The following is a 20793-nucleotide window of genomic DNA, read 5'->3' as shown; positions in this document are numbered from 1 at the left end:
AAATAATACCGTTATCACGTGTGAGGAGCGATGCCTTTCACATGCAGTATTCATTTCCTGTAATGGCAAATCCAGTGGGACACGCGCGCTAAATACCCAGGGATAATAAACGCTGATTATGCCAAGGGCCAGTGAAGCCCGTCGGCTTTTAACAGAGCCGCTGAGGCACGTGCAAGCACAGAGCAGACGGCTGTGTTTGGTTTAGAGACTGACTGTGTAAGGGAGGCTCTAGGAGCCAGCGCCGGGCCAAAAGCCCGCATTAGCGCTGGTAGAGACGGGCCGGGGCGGTCCGGGGAGAGGGGGTACAAAGAGGCTCCGAACACCGGAGAGACAGAGACCGCGATTATGCGTTTTAAGAGCGAGGGGACGACCACGGAGAAGAAGCAGCCCAGTCAGGGATAAAAAAGAGGGAGCATCTGTGCGGCGTGGGGGTAAAAGAGAGGCGGGCAACCCCCCATGCCCCCCCCTCCCCCCTTTTGGTTCTGTAAAAGCCCCTCTCCCACTTTTACTGCCACATCTGGCAGGGAAAGCTTTGAATTTTGGCGCTGAAAGGCGACCTTGTGCAGGACATTGGCCGTGAGGACAAGCCTCCTCAGTGCACTCTCAGGGAGGGGGAGGGGGTGGCTCTATTGTTGGAAGGGAACAATTCTGGTATCCCTGTTGTCCATGCCTGAGAGCGTAGGCCTACTCTCCCAGCCCCTGAATAGGGGAGTGAGCAGAAAGCACTTTTTTTTTAACGCTATAAACCGGTGTCCCGTTGTTGCGGTCGGCTGTGGCTTCGGGTTGGCTGTGCTCTTTGCTTTCATTGTGCATTAGGAATGGAGGAGGGGCACAGCACACCCCCATATCAGGTACAGCATTGAGAAAAGCCCCAGGACATTCCAGACAGAGGTTCCTCTTTTGGAGGAGAGGTGTCCTGTGATAACATGCTGGCCCATTGCAGAGAACGCACTGCATTTGTGTGCATTGAGAATTAGATGACGCGGCAGGGTAAAGCTCAGTTTTTACGTCTACTTTAATGTCTCACTCATCACTGGCGCAGTGCAGCAGGACCAAGGACTGTAAACCCGGGAAAAAAAAAATGCAAATAAAATAACTTTAGAGGGGAGCTACTCAGTAGCTTTATGAGAAAGACGCCCCCAGGGGAAGTGTGTGCTTGGATACAGCAGACATTTATAGATGAGCATTTTCAGGGCCATTGACTCAGTGTGCGCTTAGCACAAGTGAACCATTTTCCATGGGTGCGCATACAGATACTGATGGGTTTTCTCTCTTGTTTTTGAATGCCAGGTGCATAAACTTTCTGAATAATTATTTGATGTATTGTAATAGAATGGTATTGCCTGTGTTGCATAAGTGGTGATGATATAACACAGCTATGTGGAGTAAGTTGGGCCGTGAAACCCGATGTAGGGGAGGTTCTTTTGTATAGAGAACTCTTCAAACATATGATAATGATGTTGTGGCTTTTAAAATGCCCTTCTGCCAAAACTGGGGCTTCAACCCCTTTGGCATTGACCATGGTGCTTCACAAGAATGGTTTAAAAATGGTCACTGATCTGTATGGAGACCTCTCCCAAGCATGATAAGGATGTTGTGCCTTTTCTAAAATGCCCTTCTGCCGAAAGGCGCCAATATCCAATATATTCTCTGCAGAGAGCAGGGGGTGCTGGGTAACGGGAGCCCCCGCGGTGTAGTAGCTTGGCGGGAATAATGTACATCTCCACGGCTAGGCTTGGGCAGGCTAAAACGAGGTCCCCAGGAAATGGACATAACTGCTGCATGTTGGGAGACTTAGTTAGAGGAGAGGATAGTGGGGGGCAATCACTCTCATATACCAACAGGGAAATATTGGGAGATGAATTGACCAAACAGTTGTTATGTTGTGTTGATCTAATTGCCATTTGCTCACAACAAGGGTCAAATTTGATAGTTTCTCTATATACCATTAGCTACTTAATGTAACTACAACTGCGTCTATGTTATGATGTTTGTTATGTTTCTTAAATGGGTTATAGATACTGTTTACTGCATTGTTACATGCTGTGCAATAATATGACTTAATTGCCGTGAAATTGAACTTGGTTTAAAATGATCAGTTAAAATACAAGTGCTTTTCAAACCAAAAAAATAACCGCATTAGGTTAAAAACTGTTCAACTGTTCCTGCCGTAAACAAATTATTTATTTTGATATACATTCTGAATTTAATCTTTAATTTTGGAACAGTTAACATATATTTGGCTATTTACAAGCATCAGGTTGTAAGTCAGTTTGTGTATAAGTGCCAATCTTTCCCTCTGTATAGGATATGGTTTACAAGGTGAGAAGTCTACGGTAATGAATGGCTGAGGGTGTCTGCGTTGGGTACTGAGAGAGAGAAAGGGGAAGCTGGGACAGTGGCAATCACGGGAGAATGAACGCCTGACGGGGGAATCACAGACAACAGCCTCCGCTCCTGCATCAAATAAGTATCATTACCTTCGCGGCTGCGGCAGTGCCTGATCTCAAATTGTGCCAACAGAGATTTCTCCCAAGACACTGGAGATTACACTGACAGGCTGGGAGAGGAGCATAACCCCGCATTAATAAATATTTATCTGACCCCCCAGCCCCCTGGGCAGTGTTCTCAGCAGAGCTGAAGCATTGGGAGCGCAGTTCAGCTGCTGTAGACACCCCAGAGCGCTGGACGTTGAGCACATCTCGGTCGCCATAAATGATCTTTTCGCTCCCTCCAGATTGCGTCTAATACAGGTGAATTGCTGGTTGTGAGCTTGCGATGCTCATCTGCGCACAGCTTAGAGAGCTGGCTTTTTGCTGTGGGTGTTTCTCATATCTTCTAAGAGAGCTGTCGTCAGTCCGTCGGTCTCCTGGCAACCAGCGCCGGAGCCTTTTTCTGGCCCGACCACATGCAGCGCCTTCTCTGCGTGTGGCACACACGCCAACGCTAGGCTACGTAGCAGCGCGTTCGCTACTGATCGCAGCCGATCACTCTGTGCTGTGTGTGTGTGTGTGTGTGTGTTCTTCTGTGTTTGTGTCTGAACATGCATATGAGTGTGTGTGGGTGTCAGAGCCGTCTTCAGTCATTTACAGTACATTACATGTACTGCACACATACGCACGCCCACACAGACATGCACACATGCACACACACACACACACACACACACACTGTACATGCTCGCCACCCCATTAACCCACAACATTTTCTGAAGAACACAACACCACAGTGGCCAACAGAGCTGTAGGCCCACACCTCATTATGAGCTTAAATCACACTGACTATTTAATAAGTCTTCTGCAGCCTCTGCTGCTATCGTAGCAACATTTGTATTCTTTGTGACATCAAGTAATAAGAACAGTGTTTTGGTATTACAGCGTCTAGACAAAACAGTTTGACCCCCCCACCGCCCATTTTTAATATGTGTTTTTACCGTCAAGTCCCTGCCAGGAAAAGTCTTCTCAGTCTTGTTTCTCCTTTTATTTGACTGTATTTCTCTATGATGTATATTTCTTTCCTTGGTTCCGTCTGATACTTTCCCTTCTTCCTCTTTGCTCTCGCAGTGCCCCGACTCCGTTTATAATCCCAGTCAATCCCAGTGTGTTCGGTGTAATCCCTCCGACCCTCTCCCCCCGTCACTCTTTAAGTGGGCTTCTCTGTCCCTAGTGCTATGGCACTGCACGTAAGTCTTTTTCTCACTTCTCTTTTTTTGAAGTTCTATTTTTGAGGCATGTTTTTTCTTTCATTTTCTGCCACTTGCAAACTGTCCCTTTGTGTTCTGTTTTTGTGAAGGAGGTTGGGGTAGTTTTTCACTGCTACCTCTTTCTATCTACCCAAGGGTTAAGTGGTCATTTAAAATCCTAATTTCTCATTTTTAGTGTATGTTTAATGCATGTGACGGTGCTTGAAACACAATCAGTTACTGTGCTTTAAAATAATCCGTTTTTTAGTGAATTAGCATACGGTAGATGACTTGTGCCACAGTCAAGTCGAAACTGTTTAAGGAAGCTATTGACGAGGAAGTGAAGACAAGACTTGGGCTTTTAGTTTTTTTGTTTTTTGTCATTCATGAATTTCACAGGTCTTCAGAGTTGAGCAAAGTGCCATATTTCACAATTGCCAAGGCCCCATGTGATCTGTCGCTCAGGCACCCAGAGCCTTGCTGAAGAACAGACAGCACTACGTCTCAGTTAGGTCTACACTGAACCTCTGAACGTGTATCTAATCTAATACATCATGGGAGCTTAAGTGAATATTTGATTCAGTCGGTGCTTTCTCTGGGTTTGGATTTCAGCCAGCTGTTCTTGGTACTATATAATGATTGAATGTTTTCTCATAACAGGCCGTCTTTGTGTTTTGCAATGTCACAACTAGCAATGTATAAGGGGTAGTTCATGAAGGGCAAAGATTGAATAGGTCTGGAATTGGCAGTAGGCAAATAAAGCCTGGTTAACACACAACGCTAATAGACTAGCACACTGTGAGTGTTCAAGAAGCCTGGTGCCTTGTTGTTATGTGGTAATTGCGCAAACTACCGCATTCATTCAGTGTGTCTTTATCGAGATTACGAGGGCTTGTGTGAAAATGTCTGTACAGGTTTATTTCTGCGTTCTGTCTCTGGAGGCTGCAGTTTGTGCTCTGGGTGCTGAGATGGAACACGTTTTTCCGCAGTTCGGCCGTGTGGACCTGCGGCAGCTGGAACGGTTTAGCTACCTTGCTCGCGATTTTCCTCAAGGAGCTCTTCACTGCATCAACCGGGGGCCGTTCTGCTTCTTCAGAAACACAGCATCAGCACCTCGCAACCTGGGAGAGAGGGAAGGAAAGAGGGAGGAAAAGAGGGAGGAATAGAGAGGGAGAACAAAAGAGAGTCAGTCTAAAAATAGCTCTTGTAATAGTTCCTGCTCTCTATACCTCCTGTGTCCTTGCTGGGTAAAGACAAATTCAAATGCAAATGCCTCAGTGACTCTCTCTCGTGGGGGTGCAGTGGGAGAGGACAGCACAGCCACACCTGAATCCTGCAGGTCTTACCCCACTGCAGATTTATTCTGTATGTTTGCTCTCGGATGTTGTGGTTAACCGGGATCCCTGGCTGCACTGTAGAGCAGTAATTAGCAGGAAATTGATTTTTGAGAGGGGGGTTGCATGTTTGAATCCCCGTTGTAGCAATCCCGTTGTATCATCGATCCAGGAATTCCAATTGAATTTTTCCGATGAATATATAATGCTTGTATAACAGTGCAGTCATTTTGGAGCTGTTGGCTGTTTGTTGAGGCTGGTTACATGCATACCAGAGCCCAAAATGGAGCCATCTGCAGTGTGAAGTATGCGCCAAATGTTATTGGATGCATCACAAATCTGAGATTTGATAGGTTATCCACTTTGGATTTATGACTGCATTTCGTTTAGATAGCAAACAAGAAGGGTTTTCAAATGCATTGGACCGTCATGACACAGCACTGTATGAAGTATACATTTAAGTGACTACTGGGAAGGGTAAGACAACATATTCACAAAGATGCTGGTGCAAGTTCAGCAGTTTACTGTATCATGGGTGGTTAAAGCTGATGTTTGGATATATATGCTTATAAACACAAAATGACTATGTGAACCGTGCAAAACAAATACTTGCTGACCTGAGCACTGATGCAAGGCTCTCTCAAATGGGAAAAGGCTTTGAACAGTGGTAGGAATTGCCAGCCCTGGTATAAAATCCAGCTATGACAAGCTTGAAATTGCCAGCTACCAGCTGTTTCAAAACACAGCTTGAGCTGGTCAAACCATGTTGAGTATGAAGCTGGTCTGAACTGGTCAACCAGCAACCAGCTATTTCAAAACCTAGCTTTAGCCATTTTTTAAGCAGGGAGGAAACCACAGACTAAACATAAAACCAATGAATATAAGTAAGTACTTTGTTAAATTTGTAACAGTTACAAGGTCACACATAGCTATTCAGTAATGAAAAGCTCAGAACTGTGTGACATCCAGGCTTGACACGACACACTCTGGGAAGTGCTTCTTTATGATTGTGACTAATTTCACACATTGTACAAATGTTCTGTTACCTGCAGCACAGCATAAAATCTCAATGAAAGGTTGTCTTGTTAAACACCCACTTTTCTCATGTTTCACCATATGGCAGAGCTGTGGGACGGAATACCGTGAACTCGTTCTCTGGATGTGAGTGTAAGGTGTGTCGTATCTGACCTGAGCACTGCCATCTGCAGACCTGAGTACTGCCACCGGCAGACCTGAGTACTGCCATCTGCAGACCTGAGTACTGCCATCTGCACACCTGAGTACTGCCATCTGCAGACCTGAGTACTGCCATCTGCACACCTGAGTACTGCCATCTGCACACCTGAGTACTGCCATCTGCAGACCTGAGTACTGCCATCTGCAGAACTGGGAGATCACAGATTCAGTTTTACTTTTGCTTTGCTTTGCACACATCCTTGTCGAGAGAGTTTCAAAACAATTTCCATTTTGTTTGATTTGTCAAGAGTTTTAGCAGCACCCTGTTTGGGAATTGAGCCTAAAATCTCCTGGTTATGGGCCCAGCAACACCGCACTTCCTTATGAAGGCCAAAATGGTCCAAAGTTAATGATCCAATGAGCTATGGCTGAGAAGTCACAGTTCACTGAAGGAATCTTGGCTGGTCTGTGTTGCAGTGGAACAGGAGAGTGGTACAGGGGGAAATCATTGATTTTGAATTGGCAGCTGTTTCGCTGCAGACAAACACACACACACACACACACACACACACACACACAAACACACGTACGCGCATGCACACACACAAGCACACACACAGAACTCCTTACAGAAATCTCATACTCTCATGGATCGTGGATCCTGCCCACGGTGATGAGTCAGGACTGGCTAACGGTGGACTCCCACACTGCGCTCCTCTTCGTCAGCCCTGTCTCACTCGCTCCTCTTCAGCACTGCAGCCCGACAGCGGCAGCCCACCCCAGCCTCTCTCTGAGAGCTCACCGCCTTAGGCTGCATAATCTCCTCCTTCTGAGGGAGGCCTGGCTCCAGAGGTGGGGGTGAGATTGGGGGAAAGGGGGGGGGGGTTGGGGCGCGTAACAGTTCAGGACAGAGGTGTACAGAAGCACTCTCGTAGCTGAGCACTCAGTTAGGCTTGCCACAGCATTGGCAGGGAGGTCTGTAACGGACGAGGGGACAGAGCAGGAGCACGTCATGTAAAGGAGACACAAAGCAAACTGGGAGTACTGGGGAATGCTGTCAGTTCCACATCCTGCATTCCAGTTCCCTTCCCTTACCACTGCAACTGTACAATTATAAAGGAACCTCCATAACTGACCTCTATAACTGTTGCGCTATGACTGTACTAGTCTGACTATTCAACTATAACTGTTGCGCTATGACTGTACTAGTTTGACTATTCAACTATAACTGTTGCGCTATGACTGTACTAGTTTGACTGTTCCACAATAACTGTCCACATATAGCTGTACCACTATAACAGTATTGTTATGACTGCACTAGTCTGACTGTTCCACTATAACTGTCCACATATAGCTGTACCACTATAACAGGAGGTTGCATGCTGCCCCTCATTCGAGGTGGGGCTTGATTTCTATTAACTAGTGGCTGCTTCCAGTGAGAGCACGGATGGTCGGTTGATGCCATTAACGCTGGCGGAGCAAACAAATGCAACGGAAAGCATTTTGCAAAGGTTAGGTGTTGGCCAAAAGCATATTGATTACCAGAGCATTCATTACAGTAGAAGGCGATATTGTGTGCCTGCTCGGCGCATTCTCCGGAGGTGAAAAATGATTGACAAAGGCCGTCCGGTCTCAGAGCTTGTGTCTTCACCGGGCCGGGCCTCGATGCTTTCCGCGTAACCGCAGACAGCCGGGCAAGGCATCAGTACGCCGAGGGAGACGCGACGAGATATTTCATAGATCGCCTGTGATCCGTTTCATCACCGGAGTGCCGATGTCACGGGAGTCCATAAATCTACGGCTTCCTCCTCCCCGTCCCACCCCTCCCCCGGCCCCCCGGCCCCCGGCCCCCGCTCGCTGTGTGAATTAGCGCTGCTGGCCGGGATCGATGAATAATGCATGCGGAGCCACTCCATAAATCTCAGCGTACACGTTACGGAGCGCGAGGCGCACAAAGGAGAAGGACCGGTTCGACTGCTTTACGACCCGGGCGACGGTCCGCCTTTATTCCGCTCCCATGTCGACTCCGACCGCTCCCCCCCGGCCCATTCATCCAGGATCCATGCGGTTGAGATGCGACTGGACCAGCGGTCGACCGACCAGACCCCCGCGCCAGTCTGTGGACCGTGCGGTCCTGAGGGGAGCGGTTCTTTAGATGCGGTCCCATCCCAGCCTGGAGGCCCGCACCGTGGGATTGTGAGTGTGTGCCCAGTGCTGTCCAAATGAATCGGCCATTAAACCCTCGGTCGATGTATTGATCCGACATTGACCGCTCTGCAGTGCTGGAGAGGAGAGGCCTTGCGCCCAGCTCGGGAGCACTGGGACTCAGACGTACAGTACAGTATCCTACAGAGCATGGTAGACAAGGTGTCATCCGGCTACACCAGGAATCTGAGTTTAGGCTGTATACATGTAGTAAATCATCATCCATTGAAGGTGTCTGTTATAAATATACATTCTTCACTAGTGATTTATAAAATTCTGTGATGGGGATACTCTGCTCTAGATCTTTATACGATCTTATGCAAAATTTTGATCTTCTGTTCACAGAGTAGGGGTGTTTTTCGTGGTACCCTGAGTAAGCTGCCAACCTGTAGAATCATGTTGTAAAATCACATCCCAGTTAACCCGAAGAAAATAGGTCCATGTCAGGCTTGGTGACTCGCTTTGAGAACACTGAAACTTTTTTTTTTTGAAAGTCCGTATGCACAGTAAGCAATACACAGCTTCAAGGAGTAAATGATAGAAGTCTTATATAGCAACACCAGTATGCCATTCTGAATGGAGCAATTAAGGAACCGTGTTGAAAGCGGTGGCCTTGACCTAGACCGCTGGAATGTAGTGAGAAGCAAGCCACCTCTGATGTGGAACCAATGGGAGGTTGCCCTCTCCTGTCAAAGCCCTCGAGTGACGCTCACAGACTTCATCTCCACAGAGACAAACGTGTGACTCATAGCATCTCCTGTTGCGCTCGACTATTGACGTTTGCTTCTATTTTGAACGTTTCCTGCTTGTTTGTTTTTTCGCGCTGTTAGCCTTCCTGGTTCACCTTTATCGCAGCTTATTGCCACTATTAAATGTGTGAGTATGCAGTTCTGTATTATTAAGAAGATAGCTGTAGATTCACAGATTTCACGCATGTTCCTCATAACCTGAACAATTGGTTTTGTGTCTGATGTGCAGCATAACTGTATATGCGCATGGTTTCTAGGGGCGATACGGCCACAGATATGCTTTCTCCAATATGAAGCATGGTGATAATTTTTGCTAAATTTGTGTTTGTTGCAAACTCTAAAACATTCGTTTTACACACAAATTAATTTAAAGGTTTTTAGACGAGGTTGGATTTCTCTACAGTTTAATGTTGTGTAGAGCTCTGGTTGAGAACTGGTAGAAACACCTCCTACACATATTCTTTTACGCAGTGAACAAAAGTAGGATTCTGGGAGTCCATATTCCCCGTGCACATTTATTTCTCCTTCAGCGATGGGAAAATCTGAATCTTGAGCAGGCCGAGAACAAAAGGTTGCCACAGAAGGGCTTTCTTGTCGGATGTCTGAAGCAGTCTATTCTCATTAATTCTGGTCAACGGGCAGGACTTTTCCAGGGGAGATGAAGGTGATTATGTATTTTCCCCATTTCCCCTCATTTTACCCGCTCTCTTGGTGAAGTGGAAGGAAAACTGGGGTGGTGTGAGTGTGCTTGCTCATTTCCCGACACGCCAGGGCTAAACGACCCACGTTTCATGGGGAGCCAGAGAACATCGGCGTTGACGATGGGTCGGTTTCAGGAGCGGATGCGAGCTGGCAGCTCTATCACGGGACGGGCGTCTCCGCAGATCGGAGGCGAGCGCGAGGCCGTGGCCAGATGAGTTTGGATGTGTGGAGCCTGGCTCCTCCCCCTACCTCCCATGATGCATCAGGCATTCAGCTGTGCTGAGGAGGAAGGAAAGGGGGAGGACTGGATATATCCCAGCACCCCCCTCCCCCACACTCCCCTGATCCACACACAGGAGTCTGGGGTCAGAATGGCATGCTTATTAAAGGGTGATTGCACATTTGCATTTTGTGCAGTGGGTTAAGTTACTAACAATGACAGAGCCTGGCCTAGGTTGTACTTTTTTGTATTTGTGTGCCAACGTGCATTCCAAAATAAAATCCAGATGAAAATAATAAAATAATTAATAAGCAAAGGTTTTTGCTAGTATAGAATTTTATCATTGCTAAGATTTTAGCGGTTATGATATATAATTGCCCACCCCTATTTCATAAACAACTCTATGGTAGAATTATGGTGCATTTATTTCTTGTGATGAAAATCTTTCAAGAATGAAATTATTAGAACATGATTTTGTTTTTTTCAACAACCATTTTGATGAAGAAAATCAATGAGCAAGATTGTAGAGCACGCTTGGTCTTTGCTCGATTAAAAGAGGAACACATTAAAATGTAGCCTCCTCTCTCGCTGTCTCTGGTTTCCTCCTCTCTCTTTCCTTCTCTGATTTAGCAGCTTAATGAAGCGCGTGCAATTTTCATCTCAGTTATTTTTGATTTCTCCATGCTAATGCAAGTCAACAAAGCCTTGGCAAGACATGCTGTGTTTATATGCTGTACAGCACCTTGGTCTTCCATTTTCTTTCATTCCCGGTCTGAACACCTTGCCAAAATGCTACGTACTGTACAGTCAAAGATCAAGATGGCTACTGTGCACACAATAGCACTGCTTATGTGTAGCTTTACGTCTAGCTTCACAACTTTAACATGTAGCTACTACATTTTAGTGAGTGTGACTGTATGTGGATAATGTAAGAGAGCTGAGGAGAGGGTGGATGTGCAAAGAAATGGCGCAAAGAAATGGCGTCTGCATGTATCCATTTGACAAAATGATGCGTTATGCATGTTTGAACAAAGCTTCAGTTTGCCAGCGTGTGCTCTAGCGCCTCACCCTCCAGCAGTAATTACTGTATCAAACCGAGTGGCATAGCTGCCAAATGCCCACTGTGGAGCATGCTGGCACGGTGGGCTCGCAGACGTAAATCCCTTCTCTGCTCAACACTTCTAACAGCTCTGTGACCCTGCCACCGGGGTCATTTCAAAGGATGTCACCCCGCGATGTCACCCCGCGCATCCTACTGCAGAACTGGGCCGGAGGGGACAGGTGAGTCTTTGAAGACGTTACTCTTGAAGCACTATCTTTAAACTCAGTAAATGGACACGGTTGGTGACTCATCTTGGTAATGTACCCTGGGTTACCACGTGTGACGCGGCGTGCGGTTGGGTGTGGAGTCCTGACCGTGTCGCTCCTGACTGTCGGTGCTGGGTGGCTGGGCTGTCCTTGCCTCTGGGCACTTCAGACAGGAGCACATGCTTGTCTACTGTCTTATTCAGACATGAATATAACTGGGTATTCAAAATCGGAAGTCAAATAATCTTGGGTAAAACGAAAAAAAACTAGTAATTACACAGCAAATACAAGTTGCAGTTTAAGCTAAGAAACACTCTTACACGGTCTTATCGTACAAACTCAACCCTGCCCTGGTGTAAAGTCCAGCTTGAGACACCAGTTGTTTCAAAACATAGATGGAGCTGGTCAAACTGGTCAACCAGCTACCAGCTGTTTCAAAACCTGGCTTGAGCTGTTTTTTTCAGCAGGGTGGCCCGCTTTCCTGTGGAACAGTTTGGATGTACATCAGAGAACTTTCTTTCTTTCCTTCCAGAAGGAATTGGGCTGATTATCGGTCTTTCTGATTACCCAGACTCTGCCTTTTGTTTGGCATCTTTGCTATTTTCTTTCCCTCGTTCTTGCTGTTATGCTGCCGGCGTCTGCATTCAGATCTTATCAGTCGTAAATAAGGTCAGTTGCTTCTCTACCGCTCTTAACACTGCTTCCTTTTGAATCAATTTGCATCGCAATCAGGAAAGAGTTTCTAAATTGCAGGGACAAATTGCATATAAGTGTGTACGCATATAGGAAATTTGTTTCAGCTGTTTTTGAAAGCCTGTTCAGAGGCACAGTAGTTTATAATGCATCCTCTCTATATTGAGATCTCTGCAGGTACAAACACAGACCTGGTACATGGATTTATTTTGTGTGTGATTACATGTGCATTAGGCTTTATACATGCATGATGAACGCATGTAAAAACACTCACTTGAAATATATGTAACACACACATACATACACACATACATGCACTCACACCCACACACATGCACGCACACACGCCCACACACACACACACACAAGTACCCACGCCCACACACACACACACATGCATGCACGCACACATGCCCCCACACGCTCACACAAAGCCCAGGTAATAACCAAGCTGTACATGCTGAATATAATTGGATGGAAACAGTTGTGGGTTTTTTTTATCTTGATGCTAACACCACTGACAGACTGCGGTAAATTAGTAGTGCAACGTCTCTCTCTTCCTCCCCCCTTCTTTCTTTCTCTAGCTCTCTCTGTTGTCTTCTGCCTCTACCTGCCCCTGCCAACCACTTGTGCATGAAAATGTCCTGACGGCAGTGACGGTGAGAAGGGAGGAGGAGGGGAGGTCAGGAGGTGGATGCAGCGGACAAACTGATCAAAATTAGCCCTGCTCGTGCCACGTTCCCCACAAATTCACATTTTAATTCAATTCTCGAGACTGTCCTTTCAGTTCTCCAGTGGCCTTCACCGGAGGTATCGTTTTGTTGATTTTGGGAGAGGAATACGAGTTGGGGAAGAATATTAATTAAAGGGCACAGTGATATGATGGACACCTGAAAGCTGCCTCACTTAGATATTTGGCGGGATTTTCCTTTGAGTGGAGTAAACTTTTAGTAGGACTGAGGCCCCAAATGCACCTGGTCACCCAAGGGCCCCTTCGAATACACAGAGGGGTGTGTGCAGATTCAGGGTCGATATGAAAACCACATTTCTCTGTGCTTCTCTTTACATGTGCTTGTTGCAACTAACCAAAATCAAATCCAAATCACAATTGAATATGTTGATTATAATTACGACCGATTATGCGCTTGCTATTGGCAGGGGCTGGAACCTGAATTTCATGCTGTAAGTGAATTTTGTGCAGCAAAGTATTTTGAAAAGTCATGCTGAGGCAAATTGACTCAACTTAAGCACTAAGACAAGCCCTTTGAGGCTATGCAGAGATCCAACAAATCAGCCTCAGCGGTTTCCTTCAATTACTTGATAAAAATTAATCAAGTATATCCTGTGTTATATGCTAGCTTTTTATACATGCCTTTATCCATAAAGCTGTTTGCTTGCCTAGCAGTCCTAGTCAATGCATTACTGCATGGAGACTACACTGCATGGGCTCACTGTGTTTGATGCTGTGTTCCATGAAACCATGCAAGGCACACTTAGAAGGATATGAAGTTCTGATGCCCACCGCTGCTGTGGAAACACTGAGTGGTTGGTCTAATTCACATTAGAATGCATTGATTTTCCACCCTGCTGTCCTGAATCCATCCGAGCAGATGAACAGGGGTCTGGTCCACAAAGCAGGGTTACCGAGTTAGCCGGATTACTGCATTAGTAAGAACCGTTACAAATCTGGAACATGGACCAAAGTAAAAAGAGCTGTTCCAGGATTTTACTTGGTGCAGTTATCCGGCTAACTCAATAATCCTGCTTTGTGGAACAAGCCCCAGATCCAAAAAATATTTCAAAGCTAATCACAGATATTGATTTGTTTGGCAGTCATAATGGTACAACATGACCAATATATCAAGCCTTTTATCTCAAACAACTGACCAGTAATAAATGGCCACTTTATTGTATTTACACCAAAATAAGAAACCTGTCAAACTTATGATTTAATGTGTATTGCACATATTTGTTCTTGTGCCTAAATTAGGTGGTCATCACACAGACACTTCCGATTTTTACCAACGTTGTGAGTTGGAGTCTCCCGACTGTCCTCATTACTGCTTGTGCAACCATTCCACTTCCTGTATTATTCATGTTTCCTTCCTCAGCCTCATGCATGGTGCGGATATTCTGTACTAAGCCAGCAAGCTCCCAAGTGATTGTCTATCATTATCCAGCGCATGATATGGGTGTGTTAAAAGGATCGATAATTCTGCCACTCGCCTTGAACCCAAGAACCGTAGACTCGCTCATGTGGCATTGAACATCTCAGTGGCATCTGAGTTTTTATTCAGAAACACAATAAATGTTTGAGAGCTTCAATCACACCATCATTCGCCTCTGCTATAATAAATCTGCTGGGACTTTTGTGCCATTGTAGCTAGGGCCAGAAAGCTGGAAGAGAAAGAAAACTGTTGAAGTAAACAAGTTTGTGTGCTTACTTTTTCTTACTCCGTATCTAGAGATACCTGCAGAGATTTTGTTTTCATGTATTTTTGTGAAAGCAGTTTATGTAGCTATATTTTTCCACAGGAAAAAAAGCAGAATGCCTTGCAATATGTTAAGACAGTATTGACCACTTTTGTGCCACTTTTGGGCCATAAGTAGGCCACTTTTTGCGAAAGCAGGACCCTTGTAGTTGCTTTATTCCGTAATGACCAAATCTCTTTCATAGTGATTTGTTGGGGCCAGGGGGTGTGATAGCTGTGACAGTAATGACTGAACATCACGACCTGTCGACACAGGGATAGAAAAGGCTTCATTCTGCAGTGTTTTAACAGTGCTTTAAATCTGGTCAAAAACGATTGTAAAATATGATAATGTGTAAAGCTTCATGTATTTGCCGAGTCTGGGCAATTAGTCACTGCAAGCAACTGAGTGCTGCCCTGAGATAGGCAAACTGGACGAAATCCGACACTCTGGATTACCGACGAGTGGGTGTTAGCACCATTCTAATTGGATCAGAACTGATCCCAGATTTCCTGACACTCCGGGGTGACAGACTGGGATAAGCAGGTGTGAGATGATCACCGCTGCCCCTCCTGCTCTTTAATCCCTGACCTTTGTCTTCTGAGAACAAACACAAACACCTGTGACAAAATGGGAGCCTCTTTGCCGGGCATGACTGAAGTAGGGAATTCAGAGCACAGAGGATGAACCACAAAGCCTTGTAGACACACTTCAAGATCTTAAACTCTGGACTTCATTTCCCATCATGCTCTCTGTAACCTGTCTGTGTATGGACTCAATCCCGTTTCAATGGCCAGGATTATTTGTAAGACTGAAGCCAGTTTTTGTCAGACTTTCTGAAGTACTATGAACTGCTCCACAATTGCAAGGGTGGATTGGCTCAGTTTGTTCTGATTTGCTTTGTTGTGAATAGATAACGCACCTAAAATGGCAATTTCATCCTCTGATACCTGAGTAAGCTTCTAGCCGGCCTCTGAGAATTGTGTGCTGCTATTCCCTCTAAGCGAGGTGACAATTTGAAGCATATCTTCTCCGCAATAGCAACTCAGGCCATTTTAAATTAGGCTCTTTCCCCAAGGCTGGAGAGACGGTACATTCCGGAACATATTTGCTTACTTCCTCATTACCAAAACCAGGCAGATACATACATTAGAAGGTGGACCACCTGAAAGCAACACAGGATGGACAGCAGCACTCTGAAAGAGAAACTAGCACAGCTTGTGACACTGTACACAATCATTATAATTTAATTTATTGCAGCATTATCATGGTTGGATCTTTGAGCAGAGTTGCCGGGTCCAGATCCAGACAGGACACTGCTCAATTTCCTTTGAAAAACAGACCCCGGCCTCAGTTAAACAGCAGTACATAAATTTATTGTGGCAGCTAACATTTCCTGAATTAAAAAAACTGAGCTGTAATCTGCAGGGCTCTGACCAACACACAGTGGAAGGGGAGCATGTTTTGGAAGGGTGAATAGCACCAGGCCGCATTGAAGGCTGGGCTGTATACTCAGATTAACATAGAGCCACAACAGTTAAATCCCAATGCCTGTATGAACAAAGATGGACTGCGCTCATGAGAAAAAGGCTTATGGTTGAAGGGAGTACTGGACAATCCCCAACGCTGGAAATGCCAAAACAAATGATGAAATGTGACCTACAGCTAATGTGTACCAAATCATAATTCACAGAATTCCTTTAGTACATTTTCGTTGTTTGTTTCCTCCAAGGGCATTCTGGGACATCGGCGTCCCTCATTCTCTCCATGTCGGCCGGACTGACCTGACCTACTCCCTCAAGCTTTAGAGGCGCACATAAAAAGGAGGAAGGGGGGGGGGGCTCACTCTGTCCCGGGGCATTTCTCACCCACAATGCCATGCTGCAATGAGGACTCAGTAGACTTGTCTCAAGGTTACAGAGACACTCCGCCAACTCTCCACCCCTCCTCCTTCCCACGCTCCTCTCCTCTTTTCCTGCTATGATAGTCCGCAAGAGTCCCCCACCCCCCAAGCCCCTGAAAGAAAACAGTACAGCACCGCGCATCTCAACAACAAGAGGGCCAGCAGGTGCCTTGTCCCTAAATGAGCAAACAATCTTCAGAAGTAGCTGGTAATGCGCTAAAGGGTGTGTGTGTGTGTGAGTGTGTGTGTTTGTGTCAAATACCCAAGCATCATTCGCTGGCGCGCACCACAATAGAGGGCGAGCAAGCGACAGAGAGAGAGAGAGAGAAAGCAAAAGAGAAAAGGCGAGCGGGAGAGAGAAAGAAAGAGAAAGATGTCTTTACATTGGCTTGCGGAGCCCCAACATGGCGTTAAGCCCTGAACCCCCACAGGGGTGTGGGCTGTGGGGGCAGGGGGCTAACAGAGAGGAGGCACACTGCCGCTATTTATAGGGAAGTGTGCGTCTGTGTGCCTTCGCTTCCCCACTAAAGCACCCCATCCCCCATTTCACTGTGGAAATAAACCCACTGCATCCACGCGCTGGGAACAGGGGTGATGAGGACAGAAAGGGGGGGAATGCAGGGGGGCAGTGGCCATTGGAAAGTGTGATAAGGAAAACACAAGGTTTAGGTAGGTTTTTTTATGTGGCTAGGCTGGTTCTTAAAGGCAGTGTCTTGGTAGATGGTAAAGAGACAGAGGAGAGGCTGACAAAGGAAATTGTCACGAAGGAAGGGTAGGAGAATGGACAGATGGGAAGATAGACAGACAGACAGGCAGGGCGACAGACAGGCAGACAGACAGCGGCAGGCAGCCGAGGAGAAAGAGATGCTGGCGGGCAGGTTTCCATGGGCAAACAGAGAGATTTGGGGTGAGAAACTTGCATCATCAGAGGCGGCCAATGAGAAGCGCCCTTCAAAATGTTCAAAGGGAGTGTCCTAGCAACAGAGGAGTAGACACATTTCAACCCCCCGTGTCAATTTTTCAAACATAGTTAAATAAATAATCAAACATCACAGTCCATACGACCTATATGTTGTACATCTGGTGTGTGCCCAGTTTCTAAATATCATTGCATTTTTGGACCCACCCTATTTTTTCTCCCCTTTCTCTGTGCAAAAGCAATGTTAGCTCAGTGTTAGCAATGCTAGCTCGAAGGCATTTACATACCCTCACATGAAGAGAATAAAGCAGCGGATATGTCAGTTATTTTTATGCCTGCTGTACGCATCCACATATGCTAACAAACCAGAACATTGCTGTGGTACCTGATATAGGGTTATGTTTTCTAAAAATGATTGCTCATTATTACTGTTCATTATCAGATCATTCCGAATCCATAGATCTACAAGGATGATAACCAAACCCCATATAACAAATCCCATCAGAGTGTTGTTTTTAACACTGCAAATTCTCCCTGTGTCTGTCTGTCTGTCTCTCTGACTCCCTGTCTATTACACAAACACACACACACACACACACACACACACACACACGCACAAAATGCAGACCTTTCTCTGTAGTCAACACATACAGTACAGGCAACATGAATACAGAGGATTCCTGGGGGATGTGCGAGCTCATCGACATGTACTCCTCTCCTGTTGTAAATCCTCTCCCCCGTTTTGCCTCTCAATTTTTCTGCGCATTTGGAGCGAGGACAGGAGATTTAAAAAAAGGAGTGCCCCTGATGTACTACATGTCTCCATTCATTCCTTCATTCATTATTTTCCCTCTCTTTCCCAGCGACCCATGTCCAACTGCCCCCCTGGTTACGAGCGCCATCGCAGGCTATTGTTTTTATGTGCATGAAAACGCACACACACACACACACACGCACCCACACACACACAAATCTCAGCCTATATGCCTGCGTGTCACAGATGCCGGATGAAGAATGGAAGAATGCTGTTTACAGTTACAGATACTGACGGTTAATCACACCTCATCATGTGTAGAGGACTGCAGCCCCGGGAAGATGAGCTATTATGTGTGACACAGATTAATAGAAGACATTCAGAGATCCAGTGGGTGTGGGAATGTATGTATCGCATTAGCATATACACGCACGCACTTGCACATATGAATATCCATACATTTACAGATACCTGATACACACATAGACCAAAACCCACATACATATACATACATATACGCATATGTACATATATCCATGTATTTGCGTAGCCATATAAATAAGCTCATAATAGATTCATGTGTGTGTTTCCTGACAGTCGTATCTCACTATAGAATGGCAGTCCATACTTTAGCGCCCGGTGTAGCTGTGCGGCGGATTAGTGCAAACTGAGAGGGCTGCGTCCGGGTCCACCTCTCAGCAGAGATGTACTGCGGACCATGCTGTAGCATGTGTGTGTATGTGTGTGTGTGTGTTTTCTTTATGGGAATGCGCTGCAGTTACATGGACCAGCCCCAGCTGACAGAGATGCCGGTTGGTGTGAGGGTGAAGCACCCCTCTGGAGGAGTGGCAGCCCCACGGATTGACCGTTAATGTTCCCTCACCTCCTGCCCAGAGAGGAGGAATGAATGAGAGAGGGGGAGAGAGAACGGAGGCGGCGGTGCTGATGCTTACCGTTTGATGGAGCCGTGGATGACGATCCGTGCCCTGCTCCGTCTGTAGCCAGACCGGGAAGAGGGGGAACAGGGACAGCGGGAGAAAGGATGAGGGCGCAGATGGAAACGGGCAAAAAGAAAAAAAAAAACGAGAAGTCCCCCGAAAACAGAGCAGCACGTGGAAAAGGGCCCTGTGTTTTTTGGGGGGTTTTTTTGGAAAGTGTTCCTTTATCCGAGTGACCCAGATGGCCGTGGATTAGCAAACCTGTGTCTGCTCTCGCCTCAAGCAAAACAGACGAACAGCGCTTCCCTCTTTCTCTTTCTCTCGTGTCTCGCTAATGCTCACACTCACTGGCTCGCTGGCTCTCTCTCTCTTTCTCTCTCTCACTCTCTCCTGCTCTCTCTCTCTTGCTCTCTCTCCCTCTCTGTCTCTCTCTTACTCTCTCGCTCTCTCTGTTGCTCTCTCTCTCTCTCTCTCTCTCTCTCTCTCTCTCTCTCTCTCTCTCTGTATGCTCAAGACAGTCCCTGCCGAGCAGCTGTTAATCTATGTGAAATAGAACGCTGTGTTCCTCTCTCTCTCACTCTCTCTCTCTCCCTCTCTCTCTCTCTCCTCCCTCACTCGCTACCCCTTCTTACAAAGACCCCCGCCAGCCCACCCCTTAACACCCCCTCCCCCGACAAACAACTGACATCTCCAATAAGCCTTCTGCCGGGGGGGTGGGGGGCATGTGCTGATTGTGTGAGAGTGTGTGTTTGGGGGTTAGGGGGGGTCTTTTAACCCTTCCCTCACAAGCCCTCACACAGCAGGTGTGTTGGGGCTCCAATACACTCCAAGGGAGGCCCCAATCAGCTAGGGCTAGTTATCACCGCGGCGGTCACTAGCGCACGGTCAATGGGCCGTGTCTAACCGCGGTGCGGCGGGTTAACAGAATGGGCCTTTGTTCGGCCCGCGGATCCGTTCACTTGCCGGCTGGCATCCCCGCCTTCACGGGCCCACCCAGAACCCCTCGATCCGTTGCCCCTGACTCCAGCGCGAAGCCCGCGGCTTTCTCACTGGCCGCTCAGCATCTGTTTCTGTGGCGAGCTCACCTCCCATTGGTGGAGCTGACTGAGGGTCCTCGTGCCTGCGGTGTCTTGTCATTTGTTTCAGGAAGGTAACAGAGGAACATGGCCTCAGGGGAGTATATTGAATATCGCCAAGAAACACATTTCAATATGCGTCAATTTAGACATTTCTGCCACTCAGATGAGTACACTTACCGTTACATTTAACTCGGGAGAGTATTCGTTTGAAATGCCTTTTGAGATGTATTAATCTTAGCAAATGAAACACATATTGATTTCCACTCTTGGTAAATTCAGAGGAAACAATATTTCCAAGGTCATTACAGGGCAATCTTTATGATCCCCTTTCATAGGAATCGCATTGATTTATTTTGAGGGGTTTTATATTAATTAATAGACACGTTTTAAAAGGAGAACAATATTTTAAGTCATATCTCTTAAGAGCAAGGAGAATATATTGCATTTATTTACATCTCACTGTAACATACATTCAGTGAGCACTTTATTAGGTATTTATTACTTTAAATTTTTTTTTTTTTTTTTTTTTACTTATCAGTCTTCTGCTGCTGTAGCCTATCCACTTAAGAGGTTTTGTGCGTTGTATATTCCGAGATGCTCTTCTGCATAACACTGTGGTTATTTGAATTACTGTCACCTTCCTGTCAGCTTTGACCAGT

General features: G+C 46.3%; 1 protein-coding gene across 8 annotated transcripts in view; it reads right to left on the bottom strand.

Annotated features, from left to right (window-relative positions):
- Window positions 1-19541, bottom strand: part of fam49al (family with sequence similarity 49 member A, like) — a 34840-nt gene extending 15299 nt beyond the window's left edge. For 3 of the 8 annotated variants that reach the window (XM_061254693.1, XM_061254695.1, XM_061254692.1), the window contains exon 1: window positions 3434-3679. The gene's annotated coding sequence lies outside the window, so the exon portion shown is untranslated. Of the gene's footprint in view, window positions 1-3433; window positions 3680-4713; window positions 4804-19070 lie in introns of those variants that run through there. The other 5 variants (XM_061254690.1, XM_061254689.1, XM_061254697.1 and 2 more) reach the window with 3 other exon arrangements.
- Window positions 19542-20793: the final 1252 nt, after the last annotated feature.

The sequence above is a fragment of the Conger conger genome, chromosome 9, assembly GCF_963514075.1.
Source record: "Conger conger chromosome 9, fConCon1.1, whole genome shotgun sequence".
Lineage (NCBI taxonomy): Eukaryota > Metazoa > Chordata > Actinopteri > Anguilliformes > Congridae > Conger > Conger conger.
This window is presented reverse-complemented; position numbering and strand designations above follow the sequence as displayed.